We start from the raw sequence: 19,462 nt of genomic DNA, 5'->3' as shown, positions 1-19,462 counted from the left end.
GTCTGTTTAAAACGTATGGAACTTTAGAACCAAAAATGGAACAGAAAAAGGTCAACAGTTTCATAAACTAGAGTACATATGTATCTGTTCAATACATTTTTATATCAGATGAATTAACTTGAATTTTTGGCCTTGATGTTTATTTCTGCTTGACCGGGACCAGATTCACATGGGACTAGTATCATCACCGGACGTCTGTATTTGGTGAAATATAGTCGCCATTTGAGGCAGAATTTTTATTTTACAAATTACAGACGTGGAGCATTGAGATTAAGATCTCAGGAATCCTCCACAATTATTACAAATCACCAAAGGTCCACAAGTCAAAATAATCCCGTGTGAATAGGACTTTAGAAAACCATTAACCGGAAGTTCCACAAACTTTCCAGCTGTTGCAAAAAAGGTTGATGACGGTGGCTGGACTGGTTTTGCATGTAAACGGTAGCCGGAGTTTAACCCACAACCTCCTTACTGAGCGAAAAAAGACGGGCGAACCACTCTGCCACAGTAACCAGTGTTGGGAAGGTGACTTTTAAAATGTAATCCCCTACAGATTACAGATTACATACACCAAAATGTAGTTTGTAATAAAGTGAGTAATGTAATCTGAATACTTTGGATTACTTGATTTGCTGTAGAGAAACAAAGACGAGGAAATATTCACATAAGAAGTTTTGTCTGATAAAAGAAAATAAAAAAGTCCAGATTTTACTGAACCAAATTAAAAATATTATTGATAAAAGAAGAAGAAACACGTCCACACAGCAGGATTTAGTCCTGGTTTTAGACCTGGTTTTAGTCCTGGTTTAGACCTGGTTTAGACGTGGTTTATTCTTGGTTTAGTCTTGGTTTAGACCTGGTTTTAGACCTGGTTTAGTCCTGGTTTAGATCTGTTTTAGACCTGGTTTTAAACCAGGTTTAGTGTCCGGCAATGAGTGGAATTACCAAAAAAAAAAAGGGGATTTAGCCCAAAATGTGAAAACAGGAAAATCCCTCTGTTTAATCCATTTATTTCATCAAAGTAACTGTAATCCAATTACCACTCACTGAAACAGTAACTGTAACTGAATACAGTTACTCATCATTTGTATCTGATTACTTAACTCTGGTACTTGTAATCTATTACTCCCCAACACTAACAGTAACACAGGGAGAAGATGCAAACTCCACTCACAGATCAGGATCCTTACTGAGTTCGTGAAGATTGCTCTTAATTCTCTGAAGCTGGAGGAGGCGTCTGGGGAGTGGGAAGTCCACTTGGACAGAGATGTTTGAAATGCGCGTTATAAATCCGTGGGGGCGTTATACAAAATTGACTTTTAGTTCTAATGTTGTTTCCTCATCAAAAACACGTCTTGAGGTTTTCGAGTCGTCCATGCGTGTCTGGGTCATCTAGCGATCTCTCCCGGGGCCTATTCACACACTCTGAGACAGACTAACCGCTCGGCCACAGTGACACAGTGACACAGGGAGGACATGCGCACGCTCATGTTTTTAATTAAGTTTTGCCACGTCTTCAGAAAGCGTTTCCTTAAATCTGAATCCAAGAATATGAAATTAATTATGAGCGGGATGAGGACACATCTGCTCCATATGATTCTCTTTTATTCACTGTTGAGATCCTCACATCAGAGTCTCCAGACCCAAAGAAAGAGCAGATTCTACTGAAAAGGTTTAGTCCCATTTAGGGTATTTTTAATCTCATATCAACATCATCACAACTTAAAGTTTTTATGTTACATAAACTGGCTCTTGTGAGCTTCAAACCATATTAGTTAGGATCTTGTTACTTCATCAAAAACAGACCTGGAGTTGTGTTTTGTTTCACTCACACATGTCTGGGTAACTCTTTATTAATAGTTAGTAGGCTCAAATGCTTTGTTTCACCTTGTGATGTCATGTAGTGGTAGTTTTCATGCTCCTTTTATCTTTAGTTGAGTAGAGATTTGCAATTCCAGGACTGAAATTACCCAAATGATTCTTTAACTTCTAAGGTTCTTTTTAAAGACAATACAGTCTGTCCCTGGTGTTGGTGGTGACGTGTCGTATATCAGCTGTTGTTACTTCCTGTGGGCGTGGTCAGACCTGATGGACCTGCAGGTCGCTCAGACTGACCACGCCTCCCGTCGCCCGGTGTCTCTGGAGGAGGGTGTCCCAGGTGTGTGAAAGGAGGAACGCTCCGTCATCACGGTTAATCCTGTCTGTTTGTTCCATTCCATTTTCTTCCGCTGATCCGGGGCGGGGGGAATCCCGAGACGTTCCCAGGCCAGTCCAGAGACATAGTCCCTCCAGTGTGTCCTGGGTCTTCCCCGGGGCCTCCTCCCGGTGGGACATGCCTGGAACACCTCCCGAGGGAGGCGTCCAGGAGCCATCCGGAACAGATGCCCGAGCCACTTCAACTGGCTCCTCTCAACGTGGAGGAGCAGCAGCTCTACTCCAAGCTCCTCCCGTGTGACTGAGCTCCTCACTCTATCTCTAAGGGAGCGCCCAGCTCTGTCTGTTTGTCCGTGCCTCATTTCCTGATTTCAATGGCCTCCTTGATCCAGCGTTTGCAACGCCATCTACGAAATCCAATAGAAATCATGCAATAAATCACACACAGGGGAAACAGGCCGGACATTTCACATTCGAAAAAAGGAACACCAAAAGGAACGCGAAAAGGAAACATCAGGGAGACTCACCAGAACACAGAAAGATAAAGCAGAACAGGAAAACCTCAAATCTGCCACATCAGACACTGTAAAAGGAACAACCACATTCTGGATCAGGACGGGGCTCAGGTCATTGGATCAGAAAACAACAAGTTCAAACACTGGATCAAGGAGGACGGTGAAATCAGGAAACGAGGCCACGGACACACGGAAAGCATGAACCGTGATGACGGAGCGTTCCTCCTTNTCCTGGTTTAGTCCTGGTTTATTAGTCCTGGTGGTTAGTCCTGGTTAGTCCTGGTTTCAGTCCTGGTTCAGTCCTGGTTCTGGTTTAGTCCTGGTTTAGTCCTGGATTAGTCCTAGTCCTGGTTTTTGGTCCTGGATTAGTTTTAGTTTGGTCCTGGATTAGTCCTGGTTCAGTTCCTGGTTTAGTCCTGGTTTAGTCCTGGTTTACCTGGTTCAGTCCTGGTGTCAGTCCTGGTTTAGTTTAGTCCCAGTTGTGCCTCAAATACATAGGACAATATAAAAAAAAAAAAAAAAAAGGTATTTCTCAGACTATAAGGAGCACTTAAAATCCTTAAATTTTCTCAAAAATCGACAGTGCGTCTTCTGGATTAATTCTGATTGTGTTTACTGACCTCTAATCGGTTTTATGTGCGACACGGCGCTCAAAAATCTGTCAAAGGCTACGTTCAGACTGCAGGACTTAACGCTCAATTCGGATTTTTTTGTGAAATCCTGATGTTTTTGCGAGTTCGTTCACATTTCCAATTAAATATGACTTGTATGTGTCTCCAGTGTGAACATTAAACGGCCCAAAAGTGTCCCACATGTGACACTGGAGACACGACGACGTCAACCGCAGCGAGCGTCTCTGTGTTTACAGAAGTTGTCCAAACATGGACGCAGCATCGAGCACCTGGAGATTTTAAAGTTCCTCTCGTACCGGAGCCAGAACATGAACAACTTACTTGTTTTAAGGAGGAGATTGAGAAGGAGAAGGACGAGGTTTTTGGTCGTGGTGTTTTGTGGTGAGTGGTGATGTGCTTCACTTCAGTCACATGGAGTTCATTAACAGTTTTCACCTACTTCAGTGCAGAATAGTGACGTTTGTGTCTTGTTGATAACGTGTAGGTGGATGAATGCACTTTGACCGTTCAGACTGAAGTCACATGTCAAAAGATCAGATATGTATCAGTTTCAGGAGCACATATCCAAGTGGCCTGGGTCACATTTGAAAAAAATCAGATCTGTGCCGTTCAGACTGTCATTAAAAGATCAGATACAAGAACATAGGAGCAAAAAAATTGGATTTGGGTCACTTCAGGCTGCAGTCTGAACGCAGCCAAAATGTTTTAGAAAACGACTTTGGTAAACTACAAAGTCGCATCGTAGTCAGGAGCCTCGCGGACTAAAGGTCGAAGTCTAGTTCTGCGTTGACTCAACGCACACAGCTCCTCGCCTTGTCGCAGAAAGAACACTCATTCCACTGAGTCGTGTCCTTTAGTCCGACAGAAGCTGAACCACATCAGCGACACAAGGAAACAGCTGTTTAGTCCTGGTTCGGTCCCTGGTTCAGTCCTGGTTCAGTCCTGGTTTAGTCCTGGTTTAGTCCTGGTTCGGTCCCTGGTTCAGTCCTGGTTTAGTCCTGGTTCAGTCCTGGTTTTAGTCCTGGTTCAGTCCTGGTTCAGTCCTTGGTTCAGTCCTGGTTAGCCTGGTTTAGTCCTTTTAGTCCTTGTTTATCCTGGTTTAGTCCTGGTTTAGTCCTGGTTCAGTCCTTGGTTCAGTCCTGGTTTAATCCTGGTTTAGTCCTGGTTTCAGTCCTGGTTAGTCCTTGGTTTAGTCCTTGTTTAGTCCTGGTTTAGTCTTTCCTGGTTTAGTCTGTTTGGTCTGGTTTAGTCCTGGTTTAGTCCTGGTTTAGTCCTGGTTTAGACTGGTTCAGTCCTTGTTTAGTCCTTGTTTAGTCCTGGTTTAGTCCTGGTTTAGTCCTTGTTTAGTCCTGGTTTAGTCCTGGTTTATTCCTGGTTTAGTCCTGCTTCAGTCCTGGTTCAGTCCTGGTTTAGTCCTGGTTTAGTCCTGGTTTAGTCCTCTTTATTATTTATCTGTCTACATCTCTAAAACGTCTAAATTCTCCGTTCGACGCTGCGACGTCATCAAAAAGTCATTTAAATACGCAGTTTTTACGAGTTAAACGAGCGTTTTAAATGAACGATGAACTCCGGAGTTCGTTTGTGACGAGAAAAACAAAAAAAACGCGAACCAGAAAATCGGGGCCCTTTAAGTCCCGCCGTGTCCACAAAGAGACGTCAGCATCTGTGACGTTTGTGCTGTTGATAAACGTGTAGGTGGATGAATGCACTTTGGCCGTTCACACTGAAGTCACATGTCAAAAGATCAGATATGAATCGGTTTCAGGAGCACATATCCAAGTGGCCTGGGTCACATTTGAAAAAAATCAGATCTGTGTCGTTCAGACTGTCATTAAAAGATCAGATACAAGAACATAGGAGCAAAAAAATTGGATTTGGGTCACTTCAGGCTGCAGTCTGAACGCAGCCAAAATGTTTTTAGAAAACGACTTTGTAAACTACAAAGTCGCATCGTAGTCAGGAGCCTCGCGGACTAAGGTCGAAGTCTAGTTCTGCGTTGACTCAATGCACACAGCTCCTCGCCTTGTCGCAGAAAGAACACTCATTCCACTGAGTCGTGTCCTTTAGTCCGACAGAAGCTGAACCACATCAGCGACACAAGGAAACAGCTGTTTTTTTTTTCAGAGCTTGTAGTTTATGCAAATGAGTCATGTGGTTTCAAGTTTTGTTTCTGTAAAACGTAAACAAATGTGCGCAAAGCTGCATTAAACACATTATCACGGTCCTCACCTTCTGTGTGGGAGAAGCCTTCGCCCGTCACCTTCCACTGGATGAGCACCCCGAGGAGCGCCAGCACAGGCCACACCCCCAGGATCACCCACGTGAACCAGCACTGAGGCTTCTTCGGAGACACCTGCAGGACGCACACAAACGCACACAAACACACACACAAATGCACACAAACACACAAACGCACACAAACACACACACAAATGCACACAAACACACACAAACATGGTAAGAACATACAAAAAAAACAAACTCCCTCGATCTAAACCCTGCGTGTGTGTGTGTTTGTGTTATGTGTATGTGTGGTGTTGTTGTGTTGTTGTGGTGTGTGTGTTCTGTGTTTTTGTGTGTGTGTGTGTTTTGTGTATGTGTGTGTGTGTGTGTTTTATATGTGTGTGTGTTGTGTTTGTGTGTTGTCGTTGTGTATATGTTGTGTGTTGTGTGTTTGTATGTGTGTGTGTGTGTGCCGTGTGTTGTGTGTGTATGTGTGTGTATTGTGTTGTGTTGTGTTGTCATTTGTGTTTGTGTTGTGTTGTGTGTGTTGTTTGTGTTGTGTGTGTGTGTGTTGTTGTGAGTGTTTGTGTTGGGTGTGTGTGTTGGTGTTGTGTGTGTGTTGTGTGTGTGATGTGTGTGTGTGTGTGTGTTCTGTGTGTGTGTGTGTTGTGTTGTTGTTGTCTTGTCTTGCGTTGCGTTGTTGTCGCGTTCGTACCCGGAGGCGTTCGTAGATGTAGTGTGTCTTGTGTTGTTGTGTTGTTTGTGTTGTGTGTGTGTTGTTGTGTGTGTGTGTTGTTGTGTTGTCTTGTGTTGTGTTGCGTTGTGTGTGTGTGTCTTGTGTTGTTGTGTTGTGTGTGTGTTGTTGTGTCGCGTTCGTACCCGGAGGCGTTCGTAGATGTGTGTAGTGTGTCTTGTGTTGTGTGTGTTGTGTTGTGTGTGTGTGTTGTGTGTGTGTTGTTGTTTGTCTTGTGTTGTTGCGTTGCGTTGTTTGTGTTGTGTGTGTGTGTTGTGTTTGTGTGTGTGTCTTGTGTTGTTGTGTTTTGTGTGTGTGTTGTTGTGTCGCGTTCGTACCCGGAGGCGTTCGTAGATGTAGTGTGTCTTGTGTTGCTGTGTGTGTGTGTGTTGTTGTGTTGTCTTGTGTGTGTTGTGTGTGTGTGTCTTGTGTTGTTGTGTGTGTGTTGTGTTGTGTGTGTGTTGTTGTGTCGCGTTCGTACCCGGAGGCGTTCGTAGATGTAGTGTGTCTTGTGTTGTGTGTGTGTTGTTGTTGTGTGTGTGTTGTGTGTTGTTGTGTGTTTGTGTTGTGTTTTGTTGTGTTGTGTGTGTGTGTGTGTTGTTGTGTTGTGTGTGTGTTGTTGTGTCGCGTTCGTACCCGGAGGCGTTCATAGATGTAGTGTGTCTTGTGTGTGTGTGTGTGTTGTTGTGTGTGTGTGTTGTTGTGTTGTCTTGTGTGTGTTGCGTTGTTTGTGTTGTGTGTTGTTGTTGTGTGTGTGTGTGTGTGTGTGTGTCGTTGTACCCGGAGGCGTTCATAGATGTGTGTGTTGTGTTGTTGTGTGTCTGTTGTGTTGTTGTGTTTGTTGTGTTGTTGTGTTGTGTGTCTTGTGTTGTTGTGTTGTGTGTTGTGTGTGTGTTTTTGTTGTTGTGTTGTGTTTGTGTGTGTGTGTGTGTGTCTTGTGTTGTTGTGTTGTGTTGTGTTTTGTGTTGTGTGTGTGTGTGTGTGTTGTGTGTGTTGTGTGTGTTGTGTTGTGTTGTGTGTGTGTGTCTGTGTGTGTTGTTGTGTGTTGTGTGTTGTTGTTGTGTTGCGTTGTGTGTGTGTGTCTTGTGTTGTGTGTGTTGTGTGTGTGTGTTGTGTTGCGTTGTGTGTGTGTGTCTTTGTGTTGTTGTGTTTTGTGTGTGTGTTGTTGTGTTGTCTTGTGTTGCGTTGTGTGTGTGTGTCTTGTGTTGTTTGTGTTTTGTGTGTTGTGTTGTTGTGTCGCGTTCGTACCGGAGGCGTTCGTAGATGTAGTGTGTCTTGTGTTGTTGTGTTGTTTGTGTGTTGCGTGTGTGTTGTTGTGTGTGTGTGTTGTTGTGTTGTCTTGTGTTGTTTGTTGTTGTGTGTGTGTGTGTTTTGTGTGTGTGTGTGTTGTTGTGTTCGCGTTCGTACCCGGAGGCGTTCGTAGATGTAGTTTGTCTGTTTGTTGTGTTGTTTGTGTTTGTGTGTGCGTTGTTGTGTTGTGTGTCTTGTGTTGTTGTGTTGTGTTGCGTTGTGTGTGTGTTGTTGTGTTGTGTGTGTGTTGTTGTGTCGCGTTCGTACCCGGAGGCGTTCGTAGATGTAGTGCACCAGGGCGAACAGCTCGATGAAATAGTCCACGGTGACGGTGATGATGGCCGACCCGAACGTGGCCGTGGACAGAGTGACGAAGCAGCGCTGCCACTGCAGGGTCAGGACCGCGAACAGGGTGCCCGCGCCCAGGAGCACCCCGATGGGCACCCACACGGTCCGCGGGTGGTAGAACTCCTCCATCACCTGAGACGGACGCACAAAACTCAAATAAAAACACAGCACAGACTCCAGGAACAGTAAACAAGAGGGGGCCTAAAATGGATCCTTGTGGTACACCAACTACAGACTATGTAAAACAATGAACATAAAGAGCACCCAAATACTGGAGCACCCAAAAGTGTATCATTTGGTCATTCGTTTTTCAAAATAACAACTATTTTCTACATTATTTGTCTCCAAAATCAAAATGAAAAAGAAACAAAAAAAAAAAAAAAAACAGATAATGATTTGTTTTTTCAGTTTTTGATTTTGTGTTTAAATGAAAATTGGGGAAAAAAAAACAACAACAAACAGATAATGACCGTTTCCCGTTTACATGACTTTGTGATACTGGACTGAACCAGGACTAAACCAGGACTAAACAGTTTTCAGTCCCGGTCTGGTCCCGGTCTCAGTCCTGGTCTGGTCCTGATCTCAGTCCCGGTCTCAGTCCCTGTCCCAGTCTGGTTCCAGTCTGATCCCGGTCTCAGTCCTGGTCTGGTCCTGGTCTCAGTCCCGGTCTCAGTCCCGATGTCAGTCCTGGTCTCACTCCTGGTCCCGGTCTGGTCCGGTTTCAGTCCTGATCACCCAACAGTCTCTGCAGATGTGACTCCAGGCCTGGTTCAGTCCCTGGTTCAGTCCAGTCCTGGGTCCTGTTCAGCCTGGTTCCTGGTCCTTAGTCCAGTCCTGGTTTAGTCCTGGTTCAGTCCTGGTTTAGTTAGTCTGATTCAGTCCTGGTTAGTCCTGGTTCAGTCCTGGTTTGGTTCAGTCCTGGTTCAGTCCTGGTTAGTCAGTCCTGGTCCTGGTTCCAGTCCTGGTTCAGTCCTGGTTCAGTCCTGGTTTAGTCCTGGTTTAGTCCTGGTTTAGTCCTGGTTTCAGTCCTGGTTAGTCCTGGTTCAGTTAGTCCTGGTTCAGTCCTGGTTTAGTCCTGGTTCAGTCCTGGTTTAGTCCTGGTTCAGTCCTGGTTTAGTCCTGGTTCAGTCCTGGTTCAGTCCTGGTTCAGTCCTGGTCTGGTTTAGTCCGGTCAGTCCTGGTTTCAGTCCTGGTTAGTCCTGGTTAGTCCTGGTTCAGTCCTGATTAGTCCTCCTGGTTCAGTCCTGGTTCAGTCCTGGTTTAGTCCTGGTTAGTCCTGTTCAGTCCTGTTCAGTCCTGGTTTAGTCTGTTCAGTTTCAGTCCTGGTTCCGTCCTGGTCCTGGTCAGTCCTGGTCCTGGTTCAGTCCTGGTTCAGTCCTGGTTCCTGTTTAGTCCTGGTTCCGTCCTGGTTCCGTCCTGTCCTGGTTAGTCCTGTTTAGTCCTGGTTCCGTCCTGGTTTATTCCTGGTTTAGTCCTGGTTTAGTCCTGGATTAGTCCTGGTTCAGTCCTGGTTCCAGTCCTGGTTCGCTCTCGCGGTCACTCACCACGAGCGAGGCGACCCCGAGCAGCAGCCCCAGCAGCAGCCCGACCATGAAGAGTCCGACGGAGCGAACGAGCATGGTGACGAGTCCGCAGAGCGTCCCGATGCCCAGACCGATGCCCACGGACGCCTCCACGCTCAGCTGAGTGTCCATCACCCGCTCCTTATAACACAACATGAAGATGACGACCGAGCCGAACATCAGGCCCGTCAGGAACAGCACCGCCTTGAAACAACGGTACCCTGCACGCGGAGGGAAAGAAGAAGAGAGGGAAGAGGAGGAGAGGAGAGGAGGAGAGGAGGGAGGGAAGAGGAGGGAAGGAGAGGAGAGAGGAAGAGGAGGAGAGAGGGAGGAGAGAGGGAGAGAGAGAGGAGAGAGAGAGGAAGAGGAGAGAGGGAAGAGGAGGAGAGAGAGGGAGGAGGGAGGAGGGAGGGAAGAGGAGAGAGAGAGAGGAGAGGGAGGAGGAGGAGAGGAAGAGAGAGGAGAGAGAGAGAGGAGGAGGGAGAGAGGAGAGAGGGAGAGAGGAGAGAGGAGAGGAGAGGAGAGGGAGGAGAGGAGGAGAGAGAGGAGAGAGGAGGAGAGAGAGAGGAGAGGAGAGAGAGGAGAGGAGGGAGGAGAGAGGAGGAGAGGAGGGAAGATGAGAGAGAGAGAGGGAAGAGGAGAGGAGGAGGGAGGAGAGAGGAGGGAGAGGAGAGAGATGAGAGAGGGAGGAGAGAGAGAGAGGAGGAGGAGAGGAGAGGAGGAAGAGAGGAGAGAGAGGAAGAGGGAGGGAGGGAGAGAGGGAGAGGAGAGAGAGAAGAGAGAGAGGAAGAGAGAGGAAGAGGAGAGGAGAGAGAGAGGAGAGAGGGAGAGAGAGGAGAGAGGAAGGAGGAGAGGAGGGAGGAGGAAGGGAGAGAGAGGAGAGAGAGAGAGAGAGGAGAGAGAGGAGAGAGAGAGGGAGAGAGGAGGAGGAAGAGGAGAGAGAGGAGAGAGAGGAGAGGAGAGAGAGAGGAGGAGAGGGAGAGAGAGAGAGAGAGGAGGAGAGGAGGAGAGAGAGGAGAGGAGGGAGGGAAGAGGAGAGAAGAGAGGAGAGGAGAGAGAGGAGGAGAGAGAGAGGGAGAGAGAGAGGAGAGAGAAGAGAGAGGAGAAGAGGAGAGGAGGAGAGAGAGGAGAGAGAGGGAGAGGAAGAGAGAGAGGAGAGAGGAGGGGAGAGGAGGAGAGAGGAGAGAGGAGAGAGAAAAAGAGAGAGGAGAGGAGAGGAGAGGAGAGAGAGAGAGAGAGGAGGGAGAGAGAGGAGAGGAGAGAGGGAAGAGGAGAGGAGAGAGAGAGGAGAGGAGGAGGAGGAGGAGAGGAGGAGAGAGAGAGAGAGGAGAGGAGAGGAGAGAGAGGAGAGAGAGAGAGAGAGAGAGACGGAGAGGAGGGAGAGAGAGGAGAGGAGGAAGGAGAGGAGAGAGGAGAGAGGAGAGAGAGGAAGAGGAGAGGAGAGAGGAGGAGAGAGGAGAGGAGAGAGGGAAGAGAGAGAGGAGGAGGAGAGAGGAGGAGAGGAAGAGAGGAGGGAGGAGAGGAGAGAGAGAGAGAGGAAGAGGAGAGAAGAGAGGAGAGAGGAAAGAGGAGAGAAGGAGAGAGGAGAGGAGAAAAAAGAGACGGAGAGAGGAGAGGAGAGGAGAGAGAGGAGAGAGGGAAGAGTAGGAGAGAGGAGAGGAGGGAGAGAGAGGAGAGAGAAAAAAGAGAGGAGAGAGAGAGGAGAGAGAGAGGGAAGAGGAGAGGAGAGAGAGAAAGAGAGGGAAAGAGAAGAGAGAGGGAGGGAAGAGGAGAGAGAGAAGAGAGGAGAGGAGAGAGAGAGAGGAGAGAAAGAGGAGAGAGGGAGAGGAGAGGAGGGAGAGAGGAGAGAGAGAGAGGAGAGAGAGAGAGAGAGAGAGGAGGAGAGAGAGGAGAGAGAGAGAGAGAGAGGAGAGAGAGAGAGAGAGAGGAAGAGAGAGAGAAGAGAGAAGGAAGAGAGAGAGAGAAGAGAAGAGGAGAGAAGGAGAGAGGAAGGGAGAGAGAGAGAGAGAGAGAGAGAGGAGAGGGAGAGAGGAGAGAGAGAAGAGAGGGGAGAAAGAGGAGAGAGAGAGAGAAGAGAGAGAGGGGAGAGAGAGGGGGAAAGAGAGAGAGAGGGAGAGAGAGAGAGATAGGGGAGAAAAAAGATTAGAGGAGAGAGAGATGAGAGGAAAGGGAGAGAGAGAGGAGAGGGAATGTTATTTTTTTTTTTTGAAGTTTAGTTTTACTGCTGTGACCAGTGTCTTTCTTCTCTCTATTTCTTCTCTCTTATCCATCCCTCCCTCTCCTCCCTCTTTCCTCTCTCATCCCTCTCTCTCTACACTCTCGTCTCATCTGTTTTTTTTCATTTTCTTATTTTGAGGGCTTTTGTTCTCTGCGCTTCGTATCTCCTCCTCTGTGCTCGACGCTCTGTGACACTTTTACTCCAGTTGCGGCAAAAAAAAATAAAAAAGTCGCGTCTCCGCTCACCGAAGAAGCAGTAGATGATCCCGAAGAGGCAGCACATGGAGCAGACGACGGACGGCACGATCTCGTACCTCCGCTCCGGCTCCTGCTCGCACTTCAGCCCCAGCCCCGAGAGCCCCAGGTCGGACATCCCGAGGCCCGACAGCCCCAGGAGGTGAGCCGTGGAGGGCATGGCGAGGAGGAGGAGGAGGAGAGGGTGAGGGGGCCGATCAGAGCGCTGCTGCGGGACGAGCCATGGAGCCGCCTGCAGAGAAGAGAGGTCTGTTAGATTACATCCTCATCCATCCATCCATCCATTTTCTTCCGCTTATCCGGGGTCATCAGTCTAAGCAGGGACTCCCAGACTTCCCTCACCCCAGACACGTCCTCCAGCTCCTCCAGGGGGACCCCGAGGTGTTCCCAGGCCAGCCCAGAGACATAGTCCCTTCAGCGTGTCCTGGGTCTTCCTCGGGGTCTCCTCCCGGTGGGACATGCCCGGAACACCTCCCGAGGGAGACGTCCAGGAGGCATCCGGAACAGATGCCCGAGCCTCAACTGGCTCCTCTCGACGTGGAGCAGCGGCTCTACTCCGAGCTCCTCCCGTGTGACTGAGCTCCTCACTCTGTCTCTAAGGGAGACGCCCAGACGCCCTGCGGAGGAAACTCATTTCGAGCGCTTGTATCTCGTCCTTTCGGTCACTATCCAGAGCTCATGACCAGAGGTGAGAGTGGGAACGAAGACTGACCGGTAAATCGAGAGCTTCACCTTTCGGCTCAGCTCCTCTTCACCACAACGATACAGCGACCGCATCACTGCCGACGCTGCACCGATCCACCTGTCAATCTCACGTGAGATTACATCATCAAATAAATAAAACAAAACAAACATTGCCATCAGTTTTGGTAAATAGTCACATTTTTCTATAGCACTTTTCCACCTTCAAAGCACTTTACAACAAGGAACCACTCACCTACTCACACACACACACACACACACACATTCACTGTGAGCAAGGTGGGTTAAGTGTCTTGCCCAAGGACACAACGACAGCATTCATCTGTGGGAGCTGGAATCACACCAGCTCAACCTGTGGGTCAGTGGATCTGAGCTCAACCTGTGATGTTTATGCCAAGAGCTGGATTCAAACCGCTGACCTTCAGATCAGTGTTCGAATGCTCCACCAACTGAGCTACTTTTGCCACGGAGATGTGATGTCTGGAATGTTCCACAGTGCGGCATTAAGTTTTAAGACACGTGAGAAGGTTTTTAGCTCATTAAAAACACATCTGGAGTTTACACACGTTTTATTTGAGTTTTTAAGTGAACAGATCCTCGTTCAGTAAAGATCTGCAAATCCAGACCAGAGACCCACACCCGGACAAAACCAGGACTAAACCAGGACTAAACCAGGTTTAAACCAGGACTAAACCAGGACTTAACAAGGACTGGACCAGGACTAAACCAGTACTAAACCAGGATTAAACCAGGATTAAACCAGGTCTAAATCAGGACTAAACCAGAACTAAACCAGGACTGAACCAGGTCTAAATCAGGACTAAACCAGGTCTAAACAAGGACTAAACCAGGTCTAAACCAGGACTAAATCAGGACTAAACCAGGTCTAAACCAGTATTTAAAGGACTAAACCAGGATTTAACCAAGACTAAACCAGGACTTAACAAGGACTGGTCCAGGACTAAATCAGGACTGAACCAGGACTTAACCAGGTTTAAACCAGGACTAAACCAGGACTTAACCAAGACTAAACCAGGACTTAACAAGGACTGGTCCAGGACTAAACCAGGACTAAACCAGGTCTAAACCAGGACTAAACCAGGACTAAACCAGGACTAAACCAGGACTAAAACCAGGACTAAACCAGGTCTAAACAGGACTAAACCAGGTCTAAACCAGGACTAAACCAGGTCTAAACCAGGTCTAAACCAGGACTAAACCAGGTCTAAACCAGGACTAAACCAGTCTAAACAAGGACTAAACCAGATCTAAACCAGAACTAAACCAGAATTAAACCAGGTCTAAACCAGGACTAAATCAAGACTAAATCAGGTCTAAACCAGAACTAAACTGGGACTAAACCAGGTCTAAATCAGGACTAAACCAGGTCTAAACCAGAACTAAACCAGGACTAAACGGGGACTAAACTGGGACTAAACAGGACTAAACCAGGTCTAAACCAGAACTAAACCAGGTCTAAACGGGGACTAAACTGGGACTAAAACAGGACTAAACCAGGTCTAAAACCAGGACTGATCCAGGTCAGTAGATCAGAAAACGACCTGGACCTTTTTTTACGCTGCACTTCTGAATCACGGGAAACGCGACGCACAAACCCGGACTAATGTGAAAGTTTTAAACGTAACGCGAAGTCCACAGGAAGCGCGGAGGAGCAGCGTAATGTTACAGCCGGCAGAGTGTGAATGAATTATGGAATATGGCTAAGTGATTATTGATCGGTCTGTGCGAGGGAGGAGAGCTGACGGAGCAGGAAGCGGCTCTCTGCAGCTCCCGAACGCCTCACAAACACTCACCGTTATGAGTATCCATGTTCTACAGGTAAAGACTGAAGACAGCAGTGTCGGGGAGTAACAGATTACATGTACGGGAGTTAAGTAATCAGAGTACACATTATGAGTAACTGTATTCGGTTACAGTGACTGATATAAATGAGATTTTACACGGCGGGATTTTCCTGTTTTCACATTTTGGGCTTTATCCCTTTCTCTTTTCTTTTTTTTTCTTTTTTTTTTTTTTTAACTAAGTCTAAACCAGGAGTAATTCAGGATTGAACCAGGACTAAAACCAGGTCTAAACTAGATCGAAACCAGGTCTAAACTAGATCTAAACCAGGTCTAAACAAGGACTAAACCAGATCTAAACAAGGACTAAACCAGTATTTAAAGGACTAAACCAGGACTAAACCAGGACTAAACCAGGACTAAACCAGGACTAAACCAGGACTAAACCAGGTCTAAACCAGGACTAAACCAGGTCTAAACAAGGACTAAACCAGGTCTAAACCAGATCTAAACCAGGACTAAACCAGGACTAAACCAGGACTTCTAAACCAGGACTAAACCAGGATCTAAACCAGGACTAAACCAGGTCTAAACCAGGACTAAACCAGGTCTAAACCAGGACTAAACCAGATCTAAACAAGGACTAAACCAGGACTAAACCAGGACTAAAACCAGGACTAAACCAGGTCTAAACCAGGACTAAACCAGGACTAAACCAGGACTAAACCAGGTCTAAACCAGGACTAAACCAGGATCTAAAAAGGACTAAACCAGGACTAAACCAGGTCTAAACCAAGGACTAAACCAGGACTAAACCAGGTCTAAACAAGGACTAAACCAGATCTAAAACAAGGACTAAACCAGGATCTAAACAAGGACTAAACCAGGACTAAACCAGATCTAAACAAGGACTAAACCAGGACTAAACCAGGTCTAAACAAGGACTAAATCAGGACTAAACCAGGTCTAAACAAGGACTAAACCAGATCTAAACAAGGACTAAACCAGGTCTAAACAACGACTAAATCAGGACTAAACCAGGTCTAAACCAGGACTAAACCAGATCTAAACCAGGTCTAAACCAGGTCTAAACCAGGTCTGTGCGAGGGAGGAGAGCTGACGGAGCAGGAAGCGGCTCTCTGCAGCTCCCGAACGCCTCACAAACACACCGTTATGAGTATCCATGTTCTACAGGTAAAGACTGAAGACAGCAGTGTCGGGGAGTAACAGATTACATGTACGGGAGTTAAGTAATCAGAGTACACATTATGAGTAACTGTATTCGGTTACAGTGACTGATATAAATGAGATTTTACACGGCGGGATTTTCCTGTTTTCACATTTTGGGCTTTATCCCTTTCTCTTTTCTTTTTTTTTTTTTTTTTTAAACTAAGTCTAAACCAGGAATAATTCAGGATTGAACCAGGACTAAAACCAGGTCTAAACTAGATCTAAACCAGAACTAAAACCAGGTCTAAACTAGATCTAAACCAGGAACTAAAACCAGGTCTAAACTAGATCTAAACCAGACTAAAACCAGGTCTAAACTAGATCTAAAACCAGTCTAAACTAGATAAACCAGGACTAAAACCAGGTCTAAACAGATCTAAACCAGGTCTAAACTAGATCTAAACCAGAACTAAAACCAGGTCTAAACTAGATCTAAACCAAAACTAAACCAGGTCTAAACTAGATCTAAAACCAGGTCTAAACTAGATCTAAACCAGAACTAAAACCAGGTCTAAACTAGATCTAAACCAGGACTAAAACCAGGTCTAAACTAGATCTAAACCAGGACTAAAACCAGGTCTAAACTAGATCTAAAACCAGGTCTAAACTAGATCTAAACCAGGACTAAAACCAGGTCTAAACTAGATCTAAACCAGGACTAAACCAGGTCTAAACTAGATCTAAACCAGAACTAAAACCAGGTCTAAACTAGATCTAAACCAGGGCTAAAACCAGGTCTAAACTAGATCTAAACTAGATCTAAAACTAACAGGTCTAAACTAGAATCTAAACCAGACTAAAACCAGGTCTAAACTAGATCTAAACAGGACTAAAACCAGGTCTAAACCAGATCTAAACCAGACTAAACCAGGACTAAAACCACTAACAGATTCTAAACTAAAACCAGATCTAAACTAGGTAACTTAATCTGTAGGATTACATTAAAAGTAAACTTCCGACACTAAAGAGAGGAACAGGTCTGGGACTAAACTGCACTTTAAGATGAATGAAAAATACTGAACACACAGAAAACATGAGGGAGGCAAAGTGTGTGTGTGTCTGTGCTTTGTAATGAAAGACTTTTGTTTTATTTTATGATTATTGTTCTTTATTTCAGACACAAATATTATTCGGTCCTTATTTTAAAGGGCCCATCTCCTGCAAAATCATTCTTTTGAAGCGTTTCCTGCTACGTCAAACGCGTCATACATGTATCTGCCGTCGTAGCAGCTTTAGTTCGTCGTCACGTGGGAGGGTGGCAGAAATACGCAACAGTTTGTTAAAAAAACGCCAAATCAATAAAAAAAACACTTGAGCGACAAATCCAAGGCCCACAAATCACTCTTAGTCTATGTCCAGACTGCAGGACTTAACGCTCAATTCAGATTTTTTTGTGAAATCCGATGTTTTTGCGAGGTCGTTCACATTTCCAGTTAAATGTGACTTGTATGTGTCTCCAGTGTGAACATTAAACGGCCCAAAAGTGTCCCACATGTGACACTGGAGACACGACGACGTCAACCGCAGCGAGCGTGAAGTTGTCCGAACATGGACGCAGCATCGAGCACCTGGAGATTTTAAAGTTCCTCTCGTACCGGCGCCAGAACATGAACAACTTACTTGTTTTAAGGAGGAGATTGAGAAGGAGAAGGACGAGGTTTTTGGTCGTGGTGTTTTGTGGTGAGTGGTGATGTGCTTCACTTCAGTGACACAGAGTTCATTAACAATTTTCACCTACTTCAGCGCAGAATAGTGACGTTTGTGTCTTGTTGATAACGTGTAGGTGGATGAATGCACTTTGTCCGTTCACACTGAAGTCACATGTCAAAAGATCAGATATGTATCAGTTTCAGGAGCACATATCCAAGTGTCCTGGGTCACATTTGAAAAAATCGGATCTGTGTCGTTCAGACTGACATTAAAAGATCAGATACAAGAACATAGAAGCCAAAAAATCAGATTTGGGTCACTTCAGGCTGCAGAATGAACGCAGCCTTAGAAGGTAGAAAGCTCTGAAAAGTTGATTTTGCATGAGATGGGCCCTTTAACTCAGGGGTCACAAAACTTTTTTTCTCTGGGAGCCACATTATGTCTCCTGACTGGGATGGGGGTCAGGTCGGGGTCAGGCCGGGGTCGTATAACAGAATTGTTTGACCCTGAGGACAGAGATTTATATTCTTTGAAAACGTCCACACTTTCTTTACATATCAGACAAACTGCGCGGTCCTCACATTGAACAAAAAAAATAATCGATCGTCCACTGTTCTTTGAAAACTTGACATTCTCTGTCAACTTTTCAGACTTTAACACAAGACATTTTGCCACACTACAGAACTCTGCTCGTGCTCGACTGTCACTGTTTGATCTAGAGTTTGTCAGGTGACGAAAATTCAGCGGCAAATATAAATACAAATAATAATTTAAATATAAATATAAATACTTCATATAAATATAACTTTATAATTGGAAAAAAATAACAAAATACAAATGTAGAAGTGTTATTATTTGCTAAAAAGTAATTTTAAAAAAGGTCATGACACTTTTGAGGATCGCCTCATAGGGTCAGTTCAAGTGGTGGGGGTCGACCAAAGGGGCTGGAGGGCCGGAGTTGGCCCACAGGCCTTAGTTTGACGACTCCTAGTTTAAAAGAAAAATTGGATACAAAAAATAAGAAAAAACAAAACAAACATACTAGGGACGGGCATTCGATGAAATTTTCTTAATCGATCGTCGGAAGAATTAACGATCGATTATCGATTAATCATTAACGTTTTTATATTAAAATGATCATCATTATTATTACTATCTGCACTAATCTGCATAAATACATTCAACTTTACGACAAATAAACTGTAACCACTCTAGAGACACATTAGTCCGTTTATTATAATGTGTTTAAATCAGTTTTGTTCAAATCTCACAGAAACAAAACTTAAAACCACATCACTAATTTACATAAACTAAGCGAAGATAAAACTCCAGCTCTTGTGTCGCTGATGTGGTTCAACTTCTGTTGGATTAAAAGACATGACTCAGGTGAATACAGGTCAGTGTGACCAGATTTGTGTTTGTCAAAACCAGGACAGCGTACGGGGGGAGGGGGGCGGGGCCTCGTCATCCACATTGAGCGACTCTCACCTGGAAAAACTTTTTCCCACTGGACACAGAAACATATGTGCTGCTTTATACACTGTGCACATGGACTCACACTTGTCCCCAACGCAACGGAAAGTGTGGAATTTCTTGTACAAATCCTGGTTAAATCCACATTTGTGCTTCGGTTCGTTACAGACTGACCCACTGTTTGTGTCTCGCTCCTTCTGATGCAGAGACACATGTACACACCTGTTTGGTCACGATACACACAGCAACCTGCATCCGGTTTGTCGATTAAAATGAACGTAATAGATGAAATTCTTAATGATCAATTATCGATTAATCGACTAATCATGCCCGTCCCTAAAACATACAAAGAACCCAAATGAGTCCATAAAGTTCATAAAAAGTGTGGAGTTTCTGTGCCCGGTGCCTCAGAGCAGAGCAACGGCCTGAGCTCATTTGAGGACTGGTTTTCAGACACGTCCAGGCGCTGCATAAATATGAACATTAAATGTGTAAGCAGAGCCTCACACGTACAGAGGATGTGAACGTCCACAAGTCACTTTTTTTGTTCTATATCAGTCTTTTGATCTGCCACAATAATGTAATAATGAATTCAAATGAAAATACCTCAAGTTGAAGCTTTTCTCAGCAATTTTAAGGTGAGATTAAAAAGAGATTAATTAGATTAATTCATTAC

The sequence above is a fragment of the Boleophthalmus pectinirostris genome, unplaced genomic scaffold (genome assembly GCF_026225935.1).
Source record: "Boleophthalmus pectinirostris isolate CB_2022bp ecotype Guang Dong unplaced genomic scaffold, ASM2622593v1 HiC_scaffold_1, whole genome shotgun sequence".
Classification (NCBI taxonomy): domain Eukaryota; kingdom Metazoa; phylum Chordata; class Actinopteri; order Gobiiformes; family Gobiidae; genus Boleophthalmus; species Boleophthalmus pectinirostris.
This window is presented reverse-complemented; position numbering follows the sequence as displayed.